Raw genomic sequence first — 24554 nt, forward strand, 5'->3', positions numbered from 1 at the left:
GAGAGAGAGATAGATCAGCGAGAGAGAGATAGATAAGCGAGAGAGAGATAGATCAGCGAGAGAGAGATAGATCAGCGAGAGAGAGATAGATCAGCGAGAGAAAGATAGATCAGTGAGAGAGAGATAGATCAGCGAGAGAGAGATAGATCAGCGAGAGAGAGATAGATCAGCGATCAGCGAGAGAGAGAGATAGATCAGCGAGAGAGAGATAGATCAGCGAGAGAGAGATAGATCAGCGAGAGAGAGAGATAGATCAGCGAGAGGGAGATAGATCAGCGAGAGAGAGATAGATCAGCGAGAGAGAGATAGATCAGCGAGAGAGATATAAATCAGCGAGAGAGAGATAGATCGGGGAGAGAGAGATAGATCAGCGAGAGAGAGATAGATAAGCGAGAGAGAGATAGATCAGCGAGAGAGAGATAGATCAGCGAGAGAGATAGATAGATCAGCAAGAGAGAGAGATAGATAGATTAGTTAGAGAGAGATAGATCAGCGAGAGAGAGAGATAGATAAGCGAGAGAGAGAGATAGATCAGCGAGAGAGAGATAGATCAGCGAGAGAGAGATAGATCAGCGAGAGAGAGATAGATCAGCGAGAGAGAGATATAGACCAGCGAGAGGGAGATAGATCAGCGACAGAGAGATAGATCAGCGAGAGAGAGATAGATCAGCGAGAGAGAGATAGATCAGCGAGAGAGAGATAGATCAGCGAGAGAGAGAGAGATAGATCAGCGAGAGAGATAGATCAGCGAGAGAGAGATAGATCGATCAGCGAGAGAGAGATAGATCAGCGAGAGAGAGATAGATCAGCGAGAGAGAGATAGATCAGCGAGAAAGAGATAGATCAGCGAGAGAGAGATAGATCAGCAAGAGAGAGATAGATCAAAGAGAGAGAGAGATAGATCAGCGATAGAGAGAGATAGATCAGCGAGAGAGATATAGATCAGCGAGAGAGAGATAGATCAGAGAGAGAGATAGATCAGCGATAGAGAGAGATAGATCAGCGAGAGAGAAATAGATCAGCGGGAGAGAGAGAGATAGATCGAGGAGAGAGAGATAGATCAGCGAGAGAGAGATAGATCAGCGAGAGAGAGATAGATTAGCGAGAGAGAGATAGATCAGCGAGAGAGAGATAGATCAGCGAGAGAGAGATAGATCAGCGAGAGAGAGACAGATCAGCGAGAGAGAGATAGATAAGCGAGAGAGAGATAGATCAGCGAGAGAGATATAGATCAGCGAGAGAGAGATAGATCAGCGAGAGAGAGATAGATCAGCGAGAGAGAGATAGATCAACGAGAGAGAGAGATAGATCAACGAGAGAGAGATCAGCGAGAGAGATAGATCAGCGAGAGAGAGAGAAAGGTCAGCGAGAGAGAGATAGATCAGCGAGAGAGAGATAGATCAGCGAGATAGAGTTAGATCAGCGAGAGAGAGATAGATCAGCGAGAGAGAGATAGATCAGCGAGAGCGAGATACATCGGGGAGAGAGAGATAGATCAGCGAGAGAGAGATAGATCAGCGAGAGAGAGATAGATCAGTGAGAGAGAGATAGATCGAGGAGAGAGAGATAGATCAGCGAGAGAGATAGATCAGCGAGAGAGAGATAGATCAGCGAGAGAGAGATAGATAAGCGAGAGAGATATAGATCAGCGAGGGAGAGATAGATCAGCGAGAGAGAGATAGATCAGCGAGAGACAGATAGATCAGCGAGAGAGAGATAGATCAGCGAGAGACAGATAGATCTGCAAGAGAGAGATAGATCAACGAGAGACAGATAGATCAGCGAGAGACAGATAGATCAGCGAGAGACAGATAGATCGGCGAGAGACAGATAGATCGGCGAGAGAGAGATAGATCAGCGAGAGACAGATAGATCAGCGAGAGAGAGATACATCAGCGAGAGAGAGATAAATCAGCGAGAGAGAGATAAATCAGCGAGAGAGAGACACATCAGCGAGAGAAAGACAGATCAGCGAGAGAGAGACAGATCAGCGAGAGAGAGAGACAGACAGATCAGCGAGAGAGAGAGACAGATCAGCGAGAGAGACACAGATCAGCGAAAAAGACACAGATCAGCGAGAGAGAGAGAGAGAGAGACAGACAGATTAGCGAGAGAGAAACAGATCAGCGAGAGAGGGACAGATCAGCGAGAGAGAGAGACAGATTGGCTAGAGAGAGACAGATCAGCGAGAGAGAGAGACAGATCGGCTAGAGAGAGACAGATCAGCGAGAGAGAGACAGATCAGCGAGAGAGAGATAGATCAGCGAGAGGGAGATAGATCAGCGAGAGAGAGATAGATCAGTGAGAGAGAGATAGATCAGCGAGAGAGAGAAAGATAAGCGAGAGAGAGAGATAGATCAGCGAGAGAGAGATAGATCAGCGAGAGAGAGATAGATCAGCGAGAGGGAGATAGATCAGAGAGAGAGAGAGATAGATCAGCAAGAGAGAGAGAGATAGATCAGCGAGAGAGAGAGAGAAAGATCAGCGAGAGAGAGATAGATCAGCGAGAGAGAGATAGATCAGCGAGAGAGAGATAGATCAGCGAGAGAGAGAAAGATCAGCGAGAGAGAGATAGATCAGCGAGAAAGAGATAGATCAGCGAGAGAGAGATAGATCAGCGAGACAGAGATAGATCAGCGAGAGAGAGATAGATCAGCGAGAGAGAGATAGATCAGCGAGAGAGAGATAGATCAGCGAGAGAGAGAAAGATCAGCGAGAGAGATAGATCAGCGAGAGAGAGATAGATCAGCGAGAGAGAGATAGATCAGCGAGACAGAGATAGATCAGCGAGAGAGCGATAGATCAGCGAGAGAGAGATAGATCAGCGAGAGAGAGATAGATTAGCGAGAGAGAAATAGATCAGCGAGAGAGAGATAGATCAGCGAGAGAGATAGATCAGCGAGAGAGAGACAGATCAGCGAGAGAGAGATAGATAAGCGAGAGAGAGATAGATCAGCGAGAGAGATATAGATCAGCGAGAGAGAGATAGATCAGCGAGAGAGAGATAGATCAGCGAGAGAGAGATAGATCAACGAGAGAGAGAGATAGATCAACGAGAGAGAGATCAGCGAGAGAGATAGATCAGCGAGAGAGAGAGATAGGTCAGCGAGAGAGAGATAGATCAGCGAGAGAGAGATAGATCAGCGAGATAGAGTTAGATCAGCGAGAGAGAGATAGATCAGCGAGAGAGAGATAGATCAGCGAGAGCGAGATACATCGGGGAGAGAGAGATAGATCAGCGAGAGAGAGATAGATAAGCGAGAGAGAGATAGATCAGCGAGAGAGAGATAGATCAGCGAGAGAGAGATAGATCAGTGAGAGAGATAGATAGATCAGCGAGAGAGAGAGATAGATAGATCAGTTAGAGAGAGATAGATCAGCGAGAGAGAGAGATAGATAAGCAAGAGAGAGAGATAGATCGGCGAGAGAGAGATAGATCAGTGAGAGAGAGAGAGATAGATCAGTGAGAGAGAGAGAGATAGATCAGCGAGAGAGAGATAGATCAGCGAGAGAGAGAGAGAGATATAGACCAGCGAGAGGGAGATAGATCAGCGAGAGAGAGATAGATCAGCGAGAGAGAGATAGATCAGCGAGAGAGAGATAGATCAGCGAGAGAGAGATAGATCAGCGAGAGAGAGATAGATCAGCGAGAGAGAGAGATAGATCATCGAGAGAGAGATAGATCAGCGAGAGAGAGATAGATCAGCGAGAGAGAGATAGATCAGCGAGAGAGAAATAGATCAGCGAGAGAGAGATAGATCAGCGAGAGAGAGATAGATCAGCGAGAGAGAGATAGATCAGAGAGAGAGATAGATCAGCGATAGAGAGAGATAGATCAGCGAGAGAGAAATAGATCAGCGGGAGAGAGAGAGATAGATCGAGGAGAGAGAGATAGATCAGAGAGAGAGATAGATCAGCGAGAGAGAGATAGATCAGCGAGAGAGAGATAGATCAGCGAGAGAGAAATAGATCAGCAAGAGAGAGATAGATCAGCGAGAGAGAGATAGATCAGCGAGAGAGATATAGATCAGCAAGAGAGATATAGATCAGCGAGAGAGAGATAGATCAGCGAGAGAGAGATAGATCAGCGAGAGAGAGATAGATCAGCGAGAGAGAGATAGATCAGCGAGAGAGAGATAGATCAGCGAGAGAGAGAGATAGATCATCGAGAGAGAGATAGATCAGCGAGAGAGAGATAGATCAGCGAGAGAGAGATAGATCAGCGAGAGAGAGATAGATCAGCGAGAGAGAAATAGATCAGCGAGAGAGAGATAGATCAGCGAGAGAGAGATAGATCAGCGAGAGAGAGAAAGATAAGCGAGAGAGAGAGATAGATCAGCGAGAGAGAGATAGATCAGCGAGAGAAAGATAGATCAGCGAGAGGGAGATAGATCAGAGAGAGAGAGAGATAGATCAGCAAGAGAGAGAGATAGATCAGCGAGAGAGAGAGAAAGATCAGCGAGAGAGAGACAGATCAGCGAGAGAGAGATAGATAAGCGAGAGAGAGATAGATCAGCGAGAGAGAGATAGATCAGCGAGAGAGAGATAGATCAGCGAGAGAGAGATAGATCAGAGAGAGAGATAGATCAGCGATAGAGAGAGATAGATCAGCGAGATAGAAATAGATCAGCGGGAGAGAGAGAGATAGATCGAGGAGAGAGAGATAGATCAGCGAGAGAGAGATAGATCAGCGAGAGAGAGATAGATCAGCGAGAGAGAGATAGATCAGCGAGAGAGAAATAGATCAGCGAGAAAGAGATAGATCAGCGAGAGAGAGATAGATCAGCGAGAGAGAGATAGATCAGCGAGAGAGAGATAGATCAGCGAGAGAGAGATAGATCAGCGAGAGAGAGATAGATCAGCGAGAGAGAGAGATAGATCATCGAGAGAGAGATAGATCAGCGAGAGAGAGATAGATCAGCGAGAGAGAGATAGATCAGCGAGAGAGAGATAGATCAGCGAGAGAGAGATAGATCAGCGAGAGAGAGAGATAGATAGATCAGTTAGAGAGAGATAGATCAGCGAGAGAGAGAGATAGATAAGCCAGAGAGAGATAGATCAGCGAGAGAGAGATAGATCAGTGAGAGAGAGAGATAGATCAGCGAGAGAGAGAGATAGATCAGCGAGAGAGAGATAGATCAGCGAGAGAGAGAGATATAGACCAGCGAGAGGGAGATAGATCAGCGAGAGAGATAGATCAGCGAGAGAGAGATAGATCAGCGAGAGAGATAGATCAGCGAGAGAGAGATAGATCAGCGAGAGAGAGAGAGATAGATCATCGAGAGAGAGATAGATCAGCGAGAGAGATAGATCAGCGAGAGAGAGATAGATCAGCGAGAGAGAGATAGATCAGCGAGAGAGAAATAGATCAGCGAGAGAGAGATAGATCAGCGAGAGAGAGATAGATCAGCGAGAGAGAGATAGATCAGAGAGAGAGATAGATCAGCGATAGAGAGAGATAGATCAGCGAGAGAAAAATAGATCAGCGGGAGAGAGAGAGATAGATCGAGGAGAGAGAGATAGATCAGCGAGAGAGAGATAGATCAGCGAGAGAGAGATAGATCAGCGAGAGAGAGATAGATCAGTGAGAGAGAGAGATAGATCAGCGAGAGAGAGAGATAGATCAGCGAGAGAGAGATAGATCAGCGAGAGAGAGAGATATAGACCAGCGAGAGTGAGATAGATCAGCGAGAGAGAGATAGATCAGCGAGAGAGAGATAGATCAGCGAGAGAGAGATAGATCAGCGAGAGAGAGATAGATCAGCGAGAGAGAGAGATAGATCATCGAGAGAGAGATAGATCAGCGAGAGAGATAGATCAGCGAGAGAGAGATAGATCAGCGAGAGAGAGATAGATCAGCGAGAGAGAAATAGATCAGCGAGAGAGAGATAGATCAGCGAGAGAGAGATAGATCAGCGAGAGAGAGATAGATCAGCGAGAGAGAGATAGATCAGAGAGAGAGATAGATCAGCGATAGAGAGAGATAGATCAGCGAGAAAGAAATAGATCAGCGGGAGAGAGAGAGATAGATCGAGGAGAGAGAGATAGATCAGCGAGAGAGAGATAGATCAGCGAGAGAGAGATAGATCAGCGAGAGAGAGATAGATCAGCGAGAGAGAAATAGATCAGCGAGAAAGAGATAGATCAGCGAGAGAGAGATAGATCAGCGAGAGAGAGATAGATCAGCGAGAGAGAGATAGATCAGCGAGAGAGATAGATCAGCGAGAGAGAGATAGATCAGCGAGAGAGAGAGATAGATCATCGAGAGAGAGATAGATCAGCGAGAGAGAGATAGATCAGCGAGAGAGAGATAGATCAGCGAGAGAGAGATAGATCAGCGAGAGAGAGAGATAGATAGATCAGTTAGAGAGAGATAGATCAGCGAGAGAGAGAGATAGATAAGCCAGAGAGAGATAGATCAGCGAGAGAGAGATAGATCAGTGAGAGAGAGAGATAGATCAGCGAGAGAGAGAGATAGATCAGCGAGAGAGAGATAGATCAGCGAGAGAGAGAGATATAGACCAGCGAGAGGGAGATAGATCAGCGAGAGAGAGATAGATCAGCGAGAGAGAGATAGATCAGCGAGAGAGAGATAGATCAGCGAGAGAGAGATAGATCAGCGAGAGAGAGATAGATCAGCGAGAGAGAGAGATAGATCATCGAGAGAGAGATAGATCAGCGAGAGAGATAGATCAGCGAGAGAGAGATAGATCAGCGAGAGAGAGATAGATCAGCGAGAGAGAAATAGATCAGCGAGAGAGAGATAGATCAGCGAGAGAGAGAGATAGATCAGCGAGAGAGAGATAGATCAGCGAGAGAGAGATAGATCAGAGAGAGAGATAGATCAGCGATAGAGAGAGATAGATCAGCGAGAGAGAAATAGATCAGCGGGAGAGAGAGAGATAGATCGAGGAGAGAGAGATAGATCAGCGAGAGAGAGATAGATCAGCGAGAGAGAGATAGATCAGCGAGAGAGAAATAGATCAGCGAGAAAGAGATAGATCAGCGAGAGAGAGATAGATCAGCGAGAGAGAGATAGATCAGCGAGAGAGAGATAGATCAGCGAGAGAGAGATAGATCAGCGAGAGAGAGATAGATCAGCGAGAGAGAGAGATAGATCATCGAGAGAGAGATAGATCAGCGAGAGAGAGATAGATCAGCGAGAGAGAGATAGATCAGCGAGAGAGAGATAGATCAGCGAGAGAGAAATAGATCAGCGAGAGAGAGATAGATCAGCGAGAGAGAGATAGATCAGCGAGAGAGAAATAGATCAGCGAGAGAGAGATAGATCGAGGAGAGAGAGATAGATCAGCGAGAGAGAGAGAGATCAGCGAGAGAGAGATAGATCAGCGAGAGAGAGATAGATCAGCGAGAGAGAGATAGATCAGCGAGAGAGAGATAGATCAGCGAGAGAGAGATAGATCAGCGAGAGAGAGCGATAGATCAGCGAGAGAGAGAGGTAGATCAGCGAGAGAGAAAGAGATAGATCAGCGAGAGAGAGATAGATCAGCGAGAGAGAGAGATAGATCAGCGAGAGAGAGATAGATCAGCGAGAGAGAGAGAGAGAGAGAAAGATCAGCGAGAGAGAGATAGATCAGCGAGAGAGAGAAAGATCAGCGAGAGAGATATAAATCAGCGAGAGAGAGATAGATCAGCGAGAGAGAGATAGATAGGCGAGAGAGAGAGAAAGATCAGCGAGAGAGAGATAGATCAGCGAGAGAGAGATAGATCAGCGAGAGAGAGATAGATCACCGAGAGAGAGATAGATCAGCGAGAGAGAGATAGATCAGCGAGAGAGAGATAGATCAGAGAGAGAGAGAGATAGATCCGAGAGAGAGATAGATCAGCGAGAGAGAGATAGATCAGCGAGAGAGAGATAGATCAGCGAGAGAGAGAGAGATATAGACCAGCGAGAGGGAGATAGATCAGCGAGAGAGAGATAGATCAGCGAGAAAGAGATAGATCAGCGAGAGAGAGATAGATCAGCGAGAGAGAGATAGATCAGCGAGAGAGAGATAGATCAGCGAGAGAGAGAGATAGATCATCGAGAGAGAGATAGATCAGCGAGAGAGAGATAGATCAGCGAGAGAGAGATAGATCAGCGAGAGAGAAATAGATCAGCGAGAGAGAGATAGATCAGCGAGAAAGAGATAGATCAGCGAGAGAGAGATAGATCAGCGAGAGAGAGATAGATCAGAGAGAGAGATAGATCAGCGATAGAGAGAGATAGATCAGCGAGAGAGAAATAGATCAGCGGGAGAGAGAGAGATAGATCGAGGAGAGAGAGATAGATCAGCGAGAGTAAGATAGATCAGCGAGAGAGAGATAGATCAGCGAGAGAGAGATAGATCAGCGAGAGAGAGATAGATCAGCGAGAGAGAGATAGATCAGCAAGAGAGATATAGATCAGCGAGAGAGAGATAGATCAGCGAGAGAGAGATAGATCAGCGAGAGAGAGATAGATCAGCGAGAGAGAGATAGATCAGGGAGAGAGAGATCATCGAGAGAGAGATAGATCAGCGAGAGAGAGATAGATCAGCGAGAGAGAGATAGATCAGCGAGAGAGAGATAGATCAGCGGAGAGAGAATAGATCAGCGAGAGAGAAATAGATCAGCGAGAGAGAGATAGATCAGCGAGAAGATAGATCAGAGAGATAAATCAGTGAGAGAGAGACACATCAGCGAGAGAAAGACAGATCAGCGAGAGAGAGACAGATCAGCGAGAGAGAGAGAGACAGACAGATCAGCGAGAGAGAGAGACAGATCAGCGAGAGAGACACAGATCAGCGAAAAAGACACAGATCAGCGAGAGAGAGAGAGAGAGAGAGAGAGAGAGAGAGAGAGAGAGACAGACAGACAGATTAGCGAGAGAGAGACAGATCAGCGAGAGAGGGACAGATCAGTGAGAGAGAGAGATAGATCAGCGAGAGAGAGATAGATCAGCGAGAGAGAGATAGATCAGAGAGAGAGATAGATCAGCGATAGAGAGAGATAGATCAGCGAGAGAGAAATAGATCAGCGGGAGAGAGAGATAGATCGAGGAGAGAGAGATAGATCAGCGAGAGAGAGATAGATCAGCGAGAGAGAGATAGATCAGCGAGAGAGAGATAGATCAGCGAGAGAGTAATAGATCAGCGAGAAAGAGATAGATCAGCGAGAGAGAGATAGATCAGCGAGAGAGAGATAGATCAGCGAGAGAGAGATAGATCAGCGAGAGAGAGATAGATCAGCGAGAGAGAGAGATAGATCATCGAGAGAGAGATAGATCAGCGAGAGAGAGATAGATCAGCGAGAGAGAGATAGATCAGCGAGAGAGAGATAGATCAGCGAGAGAGAGAGATAGATAGATCAGTTAGAGAGAGATAGATCAGCGAGAGAGAGAGATAGATAAGCCAGAGAGAGATAGATCAGCGAGAGAGAGATAGATCAGTGAGAGAGAGAGATAGATCAGCGAGAGAGAGAGATAGATCAGCGAGAGAGAGATAGATCAGCGAGAGAGAGAGATATAGACCAGCGAGAGGGAGATAGATCAGCGAGAGAGAGATAGATCAGCGAGAGAGAGATAGATCAGCGAGAGAGAGATAGATCAGCGAGAGAGAGATAGATCAGCGAGAGAGAGAGATAGATCATCGAGAGAGAGATAGATCAGCGAGAGAGATAGATCAGCGAGAGAGATAGATCAGCGAGAGAGAGATAGATCAGCGAGAGAGAGATAGATCAGCGAGAGAGAAATAGATCAGCGAGAGAGAGATAGATCAGCGAGAGAGAGATAGATCAGCGAGAGAGAGATAGATCAGCGAGAGAGAGATAGATCAGAGAGAGAGATAGATCAGCGATAGAGAGAGATAGATCAGCGAGAGAGAAATAGATCAGCGGGAGAGAGAGAGATAGATCGAGGAGAGAGAGATAGATCAGCGAGAGAGAGATAGATCAGCGAGAGAGAGATAGATCAGCGAGAGAGAGATAGATCAGCGAGAGAGAGATAGATCAGCGAGAGAGAAATAGATCAGCGAGAAAGAGATAGATCAGCGAGAGAGAGATAGATCAGCGAGAGAGAGATAGATCAGCGAGAGAGAGATAGATCAGCGAGAGAGAGATAGATCAGCGAGAGAGAGATAGATCAGCGAGAGAGAGAGATAGATCATCGAGAGAGAGATAGATCAGCGAGAGAGAGATAGATCAGCGAGAGAGAGATAGATCAGCGAGAGAGAGATAGATCAGCGAGAGAGAAATAGATCAGCGAGAGAGAGATAGATCAGCGAGAGAGAGATAGATCAGCGAGAGAGAGATAGATCAGCGAGAGAGAGATAGATCGAGGAGAGAGAGATAGATCAGCGAGAGAGAGAGAGATCAGCGAGAGAGAGATAGATCAGCGAGAGAGAGATAGATCAGCGAGAGAGAGATAGATCAGCGAGAGAGAGATAGATCAGCGAGAGAGAGATAGATCAGCGAGAGAGAGCGATAGATCAGCGAGAGAGAGAGGTAGATCAGCGAGAGAGAAAGAGATAGATCAGCGAGAGAGAGATAGATCAGCGAGAGAGAGAGATAGATCAGCGAGAGAGAGATAGATCAGCGAGAGAGAGAGAGAGAGAGATAGATCAGCGAGAGAGAGATAGATCAGCGAGAGAGAGAAAGATCAGCGAGAGAGATATAGATCAGCGAGAGAGAGATAGATCAGCGAGAGAGAGATAGATAGGCGAGAGAGAGAGAAAGATCAGCGAGAGAGAGATAGATCAGCGAGAGAGAGAGATAGATCAGCGAGAGAGAGATAGATCACCGAGAGAGAGATAGATCAGCGAGAGAGAGATAGATCAGCGAGAGAGAGATAGATCAGAGAGAGAGAGATAGATCAGCGAGAGAGAGATAGATCAGCGAGAGAGAGATAGATCAGCGAGAGAGAGATAGATCAGCGAGAGAGAGAGAGATATAGACCAGCGAGAGGGAGATAGATCAGCGAGAGAGAGATAGATCAGCGAGAAAGAGATAGATCAGAGAGAGAGAGATAGATCAGCGAGAGAGAGATAGATCAGCGAGAGAGAGATAGATCAGCGAGAGAGAGAGATAGATCATCGAGAGAGAGATAGATCAGCGATAGAGAGATAGATCAGCGAGAGAGAGATAGATCAGCGAGAGAGAAATAGATCAGCGAGAGAGAGATAGATCAGCGAGAAAGAGATAGATCAGCGAGAGAGAGATAGATCAGCGAGAGAGAGATAGATCAGAGAGAGAGATAGATCAGCGATAGAGAGAGATAGATCAGCGAGAGAGAAATAGATCAGCGGGAGAGAGAGAGATAGATCGAGGAGAGAGAGATAGATCAGCGAGAGAGAGATAGATCAGCGAGAGAGAGATAGATCAGCGAGAGAGAGATAGATCAGCGAGAGAGAAATAGATCAGCGAGAGAGAGATAGATCAGCGAGAGAGAGATAGATCAGCGAGAGAGAGATAGATCAGCAAGAGAGATATAGATCAGCGAGAGAGAGATAGATCAGCGAGAGAGAGATAGATCAGCGAGAGAGAGATAGATCAGCGAGAGAGAGATAGATCAGGGAGAGAGAGAGATAGATCATCGAGAGAGAGATAGATCAGCGAGAGAGAGATAGATCAGCGAGAGAGAGATAGATCAGCGAGAGAGAGATAGATCAGCGAGAGAGAGATAGATCAGCGAGAGAGAGATAGATCAGCGAGAGAGAGATAGATCAGCGAGAGAGAGAGATAGATCATCGAGAGAGAGATAGATCAGCGAGAGAGAGATAGATCAGCGAGAAAGAGATAGATCAGCGAGAGAGAGATAGATCAGCGAGAGAGAGATAGATCAGAGAGAGAGATAGATCAGCGAGAGAGAGATAGATCAGCGAGAGAGAGAGATAGATCATCGAGAGAGAGATAGATCAGCGAGAGAGAGATAGATCAGCGAGAGAGAGATAGATCAGCGAGAGAGAGATAGATCAGCGAGAGAGAAATAGATCAGCGAGAGAGAGATAGATCAGCGAGAGAGAGATAGATCAGCGAGAGAGAGATAGATCAGCGAGAGAGAGATAGATCAGAGAGAGAGAGATAGATCAGCGATAGAGAGAGATAGATCAGCGAGAGAGAAATAGATCAGCGGGAGAGAGAGAGATAGATCGAGGAGAGAGAGATAGATCAGCGAGAGAGAGAGAGATCAGCGAGAGAGAGATAGATCAGCGAGAGAGAGATAGATCAGCGAGAGAGAGATAGATCAGCGAGAGAGAGATAGATCAGCGAAAGAGAGATAGATCAGCGAGAGAGAGCGATAGATCAGCGAGAGAGAGAGGTAGATCAGCGAGAGAGAAAGAGATAGATCAGCGAGAGAGAGATAGATCAGCGAGAGAGAGAGATAGATCAGCGAGAGAGAGATAGATCAGCGAGAGAGAGAAAGAGAGAGAGATAGATCAGCGAGAGAGAGATAGATCAGCGAGAGAGAGAAAAATCAGCGAGAGAGATATAGATCAGCGAGAGAGAGATAGATCAGCGAGAGAGAGATAGATAGGCGAGAGAGAGAGAAAGATCAGCGAGAGAGAGATAGATCAGCGAGAGAGAGAGATAGATCATCGAGAGAGAGATAGATCAGCGAGAGAGAGATAGATCAGCGAGAGAGAGATAGATCAGCGAGAGAGAGATAGATCAGCGAGAGAGAAATAGATCAGCGAGAGAGAGATAGATCAGCGAGAGAGAGATAGATCAGCGAGAGAGAGATAGATCAGCGAGAGAGAGATAGATCAGAGAGAGAGAGATAGATCAGCGATAGAGAGAGATAGATCAGCGAGAGAGAAATAGATCAGCGGGAGAGAGAGAGATAGATCGAGGAGAGAGAGATAGATCAGCGAGAGAGAGAGATCAGCGAGAGAGAGATAGATCAGCGAGAGAGAGATAGATCAGCGAGAGAGAGATAGATCAGCGAGAGAGAGATAGATCAGCGAGAGAGAAATAGATCAGCGAGAGAGAGATAGATCAGCGAGAGAGAGATAGATCAGCGAGAGAGAGATAGATCAGAGAGAGAGATAGATCAGCGATAGAGAGAGATAGATCAGCGAGAGAGAAATAGATCAGCGGGAGAGAGAGAGATAGATCGAGGAGAGAGAGATAGATCAGAGAGAGAGATAGATCAGCGAGAGAGAGATAGATCAGCGAGAGAGAGATAGATCAGCGAGAGAGAAATAGATCAGCGAGAGAGAGATAGATCAGCGAGAGAGAGATAGATCAGCGAGAGAGATATAGATCAGCAAGAGATATATAGATCAGCGAGAGAGAGATAGATCAGCGAGAGAGAGATAGATCAGCGAGAGAGAGATAGATCAGCGAGAGAGAGATAGATCAGCGAGAGAGAGAGATAGATCATCGAGAGAGAGATAGATCAGCGAGAGAGAGATAGATCAGCGAGAGAGAGATAGATCAGCGAGAGAGAGATAGATCAGCGAGAGAGAAATAGATCAGCGAGAGAGAGATAGATCAGCGAGAGAGAGATAGATCAGCGAGAGAGAGAAAGATAAGCGAGAGAGAGAGATAGATCAGCGAGAGAGAGATAGATCAGCGAGAGAAAGATAGATCAGCGAGAGGGAGATAGATCAGAGAGAGAGAGAGAGATAGATCAGCAAGAGAGAGAGATAGATCAGCGAGAGAGAGAGAAAGATCAGCGAGAGAGAGATAGATCAGCGAGAGAGAGATAGATCAGCGAGAGAGAGATAGATCAGCGAGAGAGAGAAAGATCAGCGAGAGAGAGATAGATCAGCGAGAAAGAGATAGATCAGCGAGAGAGAGATAGATCAGCGAGACAGAGATAGATCAGCGAGAGAGAGATAGATCAGCGAGAGAGAGATAGATCAGCGAGAGAGAGAGATAGATCAGCGAGAGAGAGAAAGATCAGCGAGAGAGATAGATCAGCGAGAGAGAGATAGATCAGCGAGAGAGAGATAGATCAGCGAGACAGAGATAGATCAGCGAGAGAGCGATAGATCAGCGAGAGAGAGATAGATCAGCGAGAGAGAGATAGATTAGCGAGAGAGAGATAGATCAGCGAGAGAGAGATAGATCAGCGAGAGAGATAGATCAGCGAGAGAGAGACAGATCAGCGAGAGAGAGATAGATAAGCGAGAGAGAGATAGATCAGCGAGAGAGATATAGATCAGCGAGAGAGAGATAGATCAGCGAGAGAGAGATAGATCAGCGAGAGAGAGATAGATCAACGAGAGAGAGAGATAGATCAACGAGAGAGAGATCAGCGAGAGAGATAGATCAGCGAGAGAGAGAGATAGGTCAGCGAGAGAGAGATAGATCAGCGAGAGAGAGATAGATCAGCGAGATAGAGTTAGATCAGCGAGAGAGAGATAGATCAGCGAGAGAGAGATAGATCAGCGAGAGCGAGATACATCGGGAAGAGAGAGATAGATCAGCGAGAGAGAGATAGATAAGCGAGAGAGAGATAGATCAGCGAGAGAGAGATAGATCAGCGAGAGAGAGATAGATCAGTGAGAGAGATAGATAGATCAGCGAGAGAGAGAGATAGATAGATCAGTTAGAGAGAGATAGATCAGCGAGAGAGAGAGATAGATAAGCAAGAGAGAGAGATAGATCAGCGAGAGAGAGATAGATCAGTGAGAGAGAGAGATAGATCCGTGAGAGAGAGAGATAGATCAGCGAGAGAGAGATAGATCAGCGAGAGAGAGAGAGAGATATAGACCAGCGAGAGGGAGATAGATCAGCGAGAGAGAGATAGATCAGCGAGAGAGAGATAGATCAGCGAGAGAGAGATAGATCAGCGAGAGAGAGATAGATCAGCGAGAGAGAGATAGATCAGCGAGAGAGAGAGATAGATCATCGAGAGAGAGATAGATCAGCGAGAGAGAGATAGATCAGCGAGAGAGAGATAGATCAGCGAGAGAGAAATAGATCAGCGAGAGAGAGATAGATCAGCGAGAAAGAGATAGATCAGCGAGAGAGAGATAGATCAGCGAGAGAGAGATAGATCAGAGAGAGAGATAGATCAGCGATAGAGAGAGATAGATCAGCGAGAGAGAAATAGATCAGCGGGAGAGAGAGAGATAGATCGAGGAGAGAGAGATAGATCAGAGAGAGAGAGATAGATCAGCGAGAGAGAGATAGATCAGCGAGAGAGAGATAGATCAGCGAGAGAGAAATAGATCAGCGAGAGAGAGATAGATCAGCGAGAGAGAGATAGATCAGCGAGAGAGAGATAGATCAGCAAGAGAGATATAGATCAGCGAGAGAGAGATAGATCAGCGAGAGAGAGATAGATCAGCGAGAGAGAGATAGATCAGCGAGAGAGAGATAGATCAGCGAGAGAGAGAGATAGATCATCGAGAGAGAGATAGATCAGCGAGAGAGAGATAGATCAGCGAGAGAGAGATAGATCAGCGAGAGAGAGATAGATCAGCGAGAGAGAAATAGATCAGCGAGAGAGAGATAGATCAGCGAGAGAGAGATAGATCAGCGAGAGAGAGATAAATCAGCGAGAGAGAGACACATCAGCGAGAGAAAGACAGATCAGCGAGAGAGAGACAGATCAGCGAGAGAGAGAGAGACAGACAGATCAGCGAGAGAGAGAGAGACAGATCAGCGAGAGAGACACAGATCAGCGAAAAAGACACAGATCAGCGAGAGAGAGAGAGAGAGAGAGACAGACAGACAGATTAGCGAGAGAGAGACAGATCAGCGAGAGAGGGACAGATCAGTGAGAGAGAGAGACAGATTGACTAGAGAGAGACAGATCAGCGAGAGAGAGACAGATCGGCTAGAGAGAGACAGATCAGCGAGAGAGAGACAGATCAGCGAGAGAGAGATAGATCAGCGAGAAGGAGATAGATCAGCGAGAGAGAGATAGATCAGTGAGAGAGAGATAGATCAGCGAGAGAGAGATAGATCAGCGAGAGAGAGAGATAGATCAGCGAGAGAGAGATAGATCAGCGAGAGAGATAGATCAGTGAGAGGGAGATAGATCAGAGAGAGAGAGATAGATCAGCGAGAGAGAGATAGATCAGCGAGAGAGAGAAAGATCAGCGAGAGAGAGATAGATCAGCGAGAGAGAGATAGATCAGCGAGAGAGAGATAGATCAGCGAGAGAGAGAAAGATCAGCGAGAGAGAGATAGATCAGCGAGAAAGAGATAGATCAGCGAGAGAGAGATAGATCAGCGAGACAGAGATAGATCAGCGAGAGAGAGATAGATCAGCGAGAGAGAGATAGATCAGCGAGAGAGAGATAGATCAGCGAGAGAGAGATAGATCAGCGAGAGAGAGAAAGATCAGCGAGAGAGATAGATCAGCGAGAGAGAGATAGATCAGCGAGAGAGAGATAGATCAGCGAGACAGAGATAGATCAGCGAGAGAGCGATAGATCAGCGAGAGAGAGATAGATCAGCGAGAGAGAGATAGATTAGCGAGAGAGAGATAGATCAGCGAGAGAGAGATAGATCAGCGAGAGAGAGATAGATCAGCGAGAGAGAGACAGATCAGCGAGAGAGAGATAGATAAGCGAGAGAGAGATAGATCAGCGAGACAGATATAGATCAGCGAGAGAGAGATAGATCAGCGAGAGAGAGATAGATCAGCGAGAGAGAGATAGATCAACGAGAGAGAGAGATAGATCAACGAGAGAGAGAGATCAGCGAGAGAGATAGATCAGCGAGAGAGAGAGAGATAGGTCAGCGAGAGAGAGATAGATCAGCGAGAGAGAGATAGATCAGCGAGATAGAGATAGATCAGCGAGAGAGAGATAGATCAGCGAGAGAGAGATAGATCAGCGAGAGCGAGATACATCGGGGAGAGATAGATAGATCAGCGAGAGAGAGATAGATAAGCGAGAGAGAGATAGATCAGCGAGAGAGAGATAGATCAGCGAGAGAGAGATAGATCAGCGAGAGAGATAGATAGATCAGCGAGAGAGAGAGATAGATAGATCAGTTAGAGAGAGATAGATCAGCGAGAGAGAGAGATAGATAAGCCAGAGAGAGATAGATCAGCGAGAGAGAGATAGATCAGTGAGAGAGAGAGATAGATCAGCGAGAGAGAGAGATAGATCAGCGAGAGAGAGATAGATCAGCGAGAGAGAGAGATATAGACCAGCGAGAGGGAGATAGATCAGCGAGAGAGAGATAGATCAGCGAGAGAGAGATAGATCAGCGAGAGAGAGATAGATCAGCGAGAGAGAGATAGATCAGCGAGAGAGAGAGATAGATCATCGAGAGAGAGATAGATCAGCGAGAGAGATAGATCAGCGAGAGAGAGATAGATCAGCGAGAGAGAGATAGATCAGCGAGAGAGAAATAGATCAGCGAGAGAGAGATAGATCAGCGAGAGAGTGATAGATCAGCGAGAGAGAGATAGATCAGCGAGAGAGAGATAGATCAGCGAGAGAGAAATAGATCAGCGGGAGAGAGAGAGATAGATCGAGGAGAGAGATAGATCAGCGAGAGAGAGATAGATCAGCAAGAGAGATATAGATCAGCGAGAGAGAGATAGATCAGCGAGAGAGAGATAGATCAGCGAGAGAGAGATAGATCAGCGAGAGAGAGATAGATCTGCGAGAGAGAGAGATAGATCATCGAGAGAGAGATAGATCAGCGAGAGAGAGATAGATCAGCGAGAGAGAGATAGATCAGCGAGAGAGAGATAGATCAGCGAGAGAGAAATAGATCAGCGAGAGAGAGATAGATCAGCGAGAGAGAGATAGATCAGCGAGAGAGAGATAAATCAGCGAGAGAGAGACACATCAGCGAGAGAAAGACAGATCAGCGAGAGAGAGACAGATCAGCGAGAGAGAGAGACAGACATATCAGCGAGAGAGAGAGACAGATCAGCGAGAGAGACACAGATCAGCGAAAAAGACACAGATCAGCGAGAGAGAGAGAGAGAGAGAGAGACAGACAGACAGATTAGCGAGAGAGAGACAGATCAGCGAGAGAGGGACAGATCAGTGAGAGAGAGAGACAGATTGACTAGAGAGAGACAGATCAGCGAGAGAGAGACAGATCGGCTAGAGAGAGACAGATCAGCGAGAGAGAGACAGATCAGCGAGAGAGAGATAGATCAGCGAGAGGGAGATAGATCAGCGAGAGAGAGATAGATCAGTGAGAGAGAGATAGATCAGCGAGAGAGAGATAGATCAGCGAGAGAGAGAGATAGATCAGCGAGAGAGAGATAGATCAGCGAGAGAGAGATAGATCAGTGAGAGGGAGATAGATCAGAGAGAGAGAGATAGATCAGCGAGAGAGAGATAGATCAGCGAGAGAGAGAAAGATCAGCGAGAGAGAGATAGATCAGCGAGAGAGAGATAGATCAGCGAGAGAGAGATAGATCAGCGAGAGAGAGAAAGATCAGCGAGAGAGAGATAGATCAGCGAGAAAGAGATAGATCAGCGAGAGAGAGATAGATCAGCGAGACAGAGATAGATCAGCGAGAGAGAGATAGATCAGCGAGAGAGAGATAGATCAGCGAGAGAGAGATAGATCAGCGAGAGAGAGATAGATCAGCGAGAGAGAGAAAGATCAGCGAGAGAGATAGATCAGCGAGAGAGAGATAGATCAGCGAGAGAGAGATAGATCAGCGAGACAGAGATAGATCAGCGAGAGAGCGATAGATCAGCGAGAGAGAGATAGATCAGTGAGAGAGAGATAGATTAGCGAGAGAGAGATAGATCAGCGAGAGAGAGATAGATCAGCGAGAGAGAGATAGATCAGCGAGAGAGAGACAGATCAGCGAGAGAGAGATAGATAAGCGAGAGAGAGATAGATCAGCGAGACAGATATAGATCAGCGAGAGAGAGATAGATCAGCGAGAGAGAGATAGATCAGCGAGAGAGAGATAGATCAACGAGAGAGAGAGATAGATCAACGAGAGAGAGAGATCAGCGAGAGAGATAGATCAGCGAGAGAGAGAGAGATAGGTCAGCGAGAGAGAGATAGATCAGCGAGAGAGAGATAGATCAGCGAGATAGAGATAGATCAGCGAGAGAGAGATAGATCAGCGAGAAAGAGATAGATCAGCGAGAGCGAGATACATCGGGGAGAGATAGATAGATCAGCGAGAGATAGATAGATCAGCGAGAGAGAGAGATAGATAGATCAGTTAGAGAGAGATAGATCAGCGAGAGAGAGAGATAGATAAGCCAGAGAGAGATAGATCAGCGAGAGAGAGATAGATCAGTGAGAGAGAGAGATAGATCAGCGAGAGAGAGAGATAGATCAGCGAGAGAGAGATAGATCAGCGAGAGAGAGAGATATAGACCAGTGAGAGGGAGATAGATCAGCGAGAGAGAGATAGATCAGCGAGAGAGAGATAGATCAGCGAGAGAGAGATAGATCAGCGAGAGAGATAGATCAGCGAGAGATAGATAGATCAGCGAGAGAGAGACAGATCAGCGAGAGAGAGATAGATAAGCGAGAGAGAGATAGATCAGCGAGAGAGAGATAGATCAGCGAGAGAGAGATAGATCAGCGAGAGAGAGATAGATCAGAGAGAGAGATAGATCAGCGATAGAGAGAGATAGATCAGCGAGATAGAAATAGATCAGCGGGAGAGAGAGAGATAGATCGAGGAGAGAGAGATAGATCAGCGAGAGAGAGATAGATCAGCGAGAGAGAGATAGATCAGCGAGAGAGAGATAGATCAGCGAGAGAGAAATAGATCAGCGAGAAAGAGATAGATCAGCGAGAGAGAGATAGATCAGCGAGAGAGAGATAGATCAGCGAGAGAGAGATAGATCAGCGAGAGAGAGATAGATCAGCGAGAGAGAGATAGATCAGCGAGAGAGAGAGATAGATCATCGAGAGAGAGATAGATCAGCGAGAGAGAGATAGATCAGCGAGAGAGAGATAGATCAGCGAGAGAGAGATAGATCAGCGAGAGAGAGAGATAGATAGATCAGTTAGAGAGAGATAGATCAGCGAGAGAGAGAGATAGATAAGCCAGAGAGAGATAGATCAGCGAGAGAGAGATAGATCAGTGAGAGAGAGAGAGATAGATCAGCGAGAGAGAGAGATAGATCAGCGAGAGAGAGATAGATCAGCGAGAGAGAGAGATATAGACCAGCGAGAGGGAGATAGATCAGCGAGAGAGAGATAGATCAGCGAGAGAGAGATAGATCAGCGAGAGAGAGATAGATCAGCGAGAGAGAGATAGATCAGCGAGAGAGAGAGAGATAGATCATCGAGAGAGAGATAGATCAGCGAGAGAGATAGATCAGCGAGAGAGAGATAGATCAGCGAGAGAGAGATAGATCAGCGAGAGAGAAATAGATCAGCGAGAGAGAGATAGATCAGCGAGAGAGAGATAGATCAGCGAGAGAGAGATAGATCAGAGAGAGAGATAGATCAGCGATAGAGAGAGATAGATCAGCGAGAGAGAAATAGATCAGCGGGAGAGAGAGAGATAGATCGAGGAGAGAGAGATAGATCAGCGAGAGAGAGATAGATCAGCGAGAGAGAGATAGATCAGCGAGAGAGAGATAGATCAGTGAGAGAGAGAGATAGATCAGCGAGAGAGAGAGATAGATCAGCGAGAGAGAGATAGATCAGCGAGAGAGAGAGATATAGACCAGCGAGAGTGAGATAGATCAGCGAGAGAGAGATAGATCAGCGAGAGAGAGATAGATCAGCGAGAGAGAGATAGATCAGCGAGAGAGAGAGATAGATCATCGAGAGAGAGATAGATCAGCGAGAGAGATAGATCAGCGAGAGAGAGATAGATCAGCGAGAGAGAGATAGATCAGCGAGAGAGAAATAGATCAGCGAGAGAGAGATAGATCAGCGAGAGAGAGATAGATCAGCGAGAGAGAGATAGATCAGCGAGAGAGAGATAGATCAGAGAGAGAGATAGATCAGCGATAGAGAGAGATAGATCAGCGAGAGAGAAATAGATCAGCGGGAGAGAGAGAGATAGATCGAGGAGAGAGAGATAGATCAGCAAGAGAGAGATAGATCAGCGAGAGAGAGATAGATCAGCGAGAGAGAGATAGATCAGCGAGAGAGAAATAGATCAGCGAGAAAGAGATAGATCAGCGAGAGAGAGATAGATCAGCGAGAGAGAGATAGATCAGCGAGAGAGAGATAGATCAGCGAGAGAGAGATAGATCAGCGAGAGAGAGATAGATCAGCGAGAGAGAGAGAGATCAGCGAGAGAGAGATAGATCAGCGAGAGAGAGATAGATCAGCGAGAGAGAGATAGATCAGCGAGAGAGAGATAGATCAGCGAAAGAGAGATAGATCAGCGAGAGAGAGCGATAGATCAGCGAGAGAGAGAGGTAGATCAGCGAGAGAGAAAGAGATAGATCAGCGAGAGAGAGATAGATCAGCGAGAGAGAGAGATAGATCAGCGAGAGAGAGATAGATCAGCGAGAGAGAGAAAGAGAGAGAGATAGATCAGCGAGAGAGAGATAGATCAGCGAGAGAGAGAAAGATCAGCGAGAGAGATATAGATCAGCGAGAGAGAGATAGATCAGCGAGAGAGAGATAGATAGGCGAGAGAGAGAGAAAGATCAGCGAGAGAGAGATAGATCAGCGAGAGAGAGATAGATCAGCGAGAGAGAGATAGATCACCGAGAGAGAGATAGATCAGCGAGAGAGAGATAGATCAGCAAGAGAGAGAAAGATCAGAGAGAGAGAGATAGATCAGCGAGAGAGAGATAGATCAGCGAGAGAGAGATAGATCAGCGAGAGAGAGATAGATCAGCGAGAGAGAGAGAGATATAGACCAGCGAGAGGGAGATAGATCAGCGAGAGAGAGATAGATCAGCGAGAAAGAGATAGATCAGCGAGAGAGAGATAGATCAGCGAGAGAGAGATAGATCAGCGAGAGAGAGATAGATCAGCGAGAGAGAGAGAGAGAGATAGATCATCGAGAGAGAGATAGATCAGCGAGAGAGAGATAGATCAGCGAGAGAGAGATAGATCAGCGAGAGAGAAATAGATCAGCGAGAGAGAGAGATAGATCAGCGAGAAAGAGATAGATCAGCGAGAGAGAGATAGATCAGCGAAAGAGAGATAGATCAGAGATAGAGATAGATCAGCGATAGAGAGAGATAGATCAGCGAGAGAGAAATAGATCAGCGGGAGAGAGAGAGATAGATCGAGGAGAGAGAGATAGATCAGCGAGAGAGAGATAGATCAGCGAGAGAGAGATAGATCAGCGAGAGAGAGATAGATCAGCGAGAGAGAAATAGATCAGCGAGAGAGAGATAGATCAGCGAGAGAGAGATAGATCAGCGAGAGAGAGATAGATCAGCAAGAGAGATATAGATCAGCGAGAGAGAGATAGATCAGCGAGAGAGAGATAGATCAGCGAGAGAGAGATAGATCAGCGAGAGAGAGATAGATCAGGGAGAGAGAGAGATAGATCATCGAGAGAGAGATAGATCAGCGAGAGAGAGATAGATCAGCGAGAGAGAGATAGATCAGCGAGAGAGATAGATCAGCGAGAGAGAAATAGATCAGCGAGAGAGAGATAGATCAGCGAGAGAGAGATAGATCAGCGAGAGAGAGATAAATCAGCGAGAGAGAGACACATCAGCGAGAGAAAGACAGATCAGCGAGAGAGAGACAGATCAGCGAGAGAGAGAGAGACAGACAGATCAGCGAGAGAGAGAGACAGATCAGCGAGAGAGACACAGATCAGCGAAAAAGACACAGATCAGCGAGATAGAGAGAGAGAGAGAGAGAGAGAGACAGACAGACAGATTAGCGAGAGAGAGACAGATCAGCGAGAGAGGGACAGATCAGTGAGAGAGAGAGACAGATTGGCTAGAGAGAGACAGATCAGCGAGAGAGAGACAGATCGGCTAGAGAGAGACAGATCAGCGAGAGAGAGACAGATCAGCGAGAGAGAGATAGATCAGCGAGAGGGAGATAGATCAGCGAGAGAGAGATAGATCAGTGAGAGAGAGATAGATCAGCGAGAGAGAGATAGATCAGCGAGAGAGAGAGATAGATCAGCGAGAGAGAGATAGATCAGCGAGAGAGAGATAGATCAGTGAGAGGGAGATAGATCAGAGAGAGAGAGATAGATCAGCGAGAGAGAGATAGATCAACGAGAGAGAGAAAGATCAGCGAGAGAGAGATAGATCAGCGAGAGAGAGATAGATCAGCGAGAGAGAGATAGATCAGCGAGAGAGAGAAAGATCAGCGAGAGAGAGATAGATCAGCGAGAAAGAGATAGATCAGCGAGAGAGAGATAGATCAGCGAGACAGAGATAGATCAGCGAGAGAGAGATAGATCAGCGAGAGAGAGATAGATCAGCGAGAGAGAGATAGATCAGCGAGAGAGAGATAGATCAGCGAGAGAGAGATAGATCAGCGAGAGAGAGATAGATCAGCGAGACAGAGATAGATCAGTGAGAGAGCGATAGATCAGCGAGAGAGAGATAGATCAGCGAGAGAGAGATAGATTAGCGAGAGAGAGATAGATCAGCGAGAGAGAGATAGATCAGCGAGAGAGAGATAGATCAGCGAGAGAGAGACAGATCAGCGAGAGAGAGATAGATAAGCGAGAGAGAGATAGATCAGCGAGACAGATATAGATCAGCGAGAGAGAGATAGATCAGCGAGAGAGAGATAGATCAGCGAGAGAGAGATAGATCAACGAGAGAGAGAGATAGATCAACGAGAGAGAGATCAGCGAGAGAGATAGGTCAGCGAGAGAGAGAGATAGGTCAGCGAGAGAGAGATAGATCAGCGAGAGAGAGATAGATCAGCGAGATAGAGATAGATCAGCGAGAGAGAGATAGATCAGCGAGAGCGAGATACATCGGGGAGAGAGAGATAGATCAGCGAGAGAGAGATAGATAAGCGAGAGAGAGATAGATCAGCGAGAGAGAGATAGATCAGCGAGAGAGATAGATAGATCAGCAAGAGAGAGAGATAGATAGATCAGTTAGAGAGAGATAGATCAGCGAGAGAGAGAGATAGATAAGCCAGAGAGAGATAGATCAGCGAGAGAGGGATAGATCAGTGAGAGAGAGAGATAGATCAGCGAGAGAGAGAGATAGATCAGCGAGAGAGAGATAGATCAGCGAGAGAGAGAGATATAGACCAGCGAGAGGGAGATAGATCAGCGAGAGAGAGATAGATCAGCGAAAGAGAGATAGATCAGCGAGAGAGAGATAGATCAGCGAGAGAGAGATAGATCAGCGAGAGAGAGAGATAGATCATCGAGAGAGAGATAGATCAGCGAGAGAGATAGATCAGCGAGAGAGAGATAGATCAGCGAGAGAGAGATAGATCAGCGAGAGAGAAATAGATCAGCGAGAGAGAGATAGATCAGCGAGAGAGAGATAGATCAGCGAGAGAGAGATAGATCAGCGAGAGAGAGATAGATCAGAGAGAGAGATAGATCCGCGATAGAGAGAGATAGATCAGCGAGAGAGAAATAGATCAGCGGGAGAGAGAGAGATAGATCGAGGAGAGAGAGATAGATCAGCGAGAGAGAGATAGATCAGCGAGAGAGAGATAGATCAGAGAGAGAGAGATAGATCAGCGATAGAGAGAGATAGATCAGCGAGAGAGAAATAGATCAGCGGGAGAGAGAGAGA

This window comes from Antedon mediterranea, chromosome 5, assembly GCF_964355755.1.
Source record: "Antedon mediterranea chromosome 5, ecAntMedi1.1, whole genome shotgun sequence".
NCBI lineage: Eukaryota > Metazoa > Echinodermata > Crinoidea > Comatulida > Antedonidae > Antedon > Antedon mediterranea.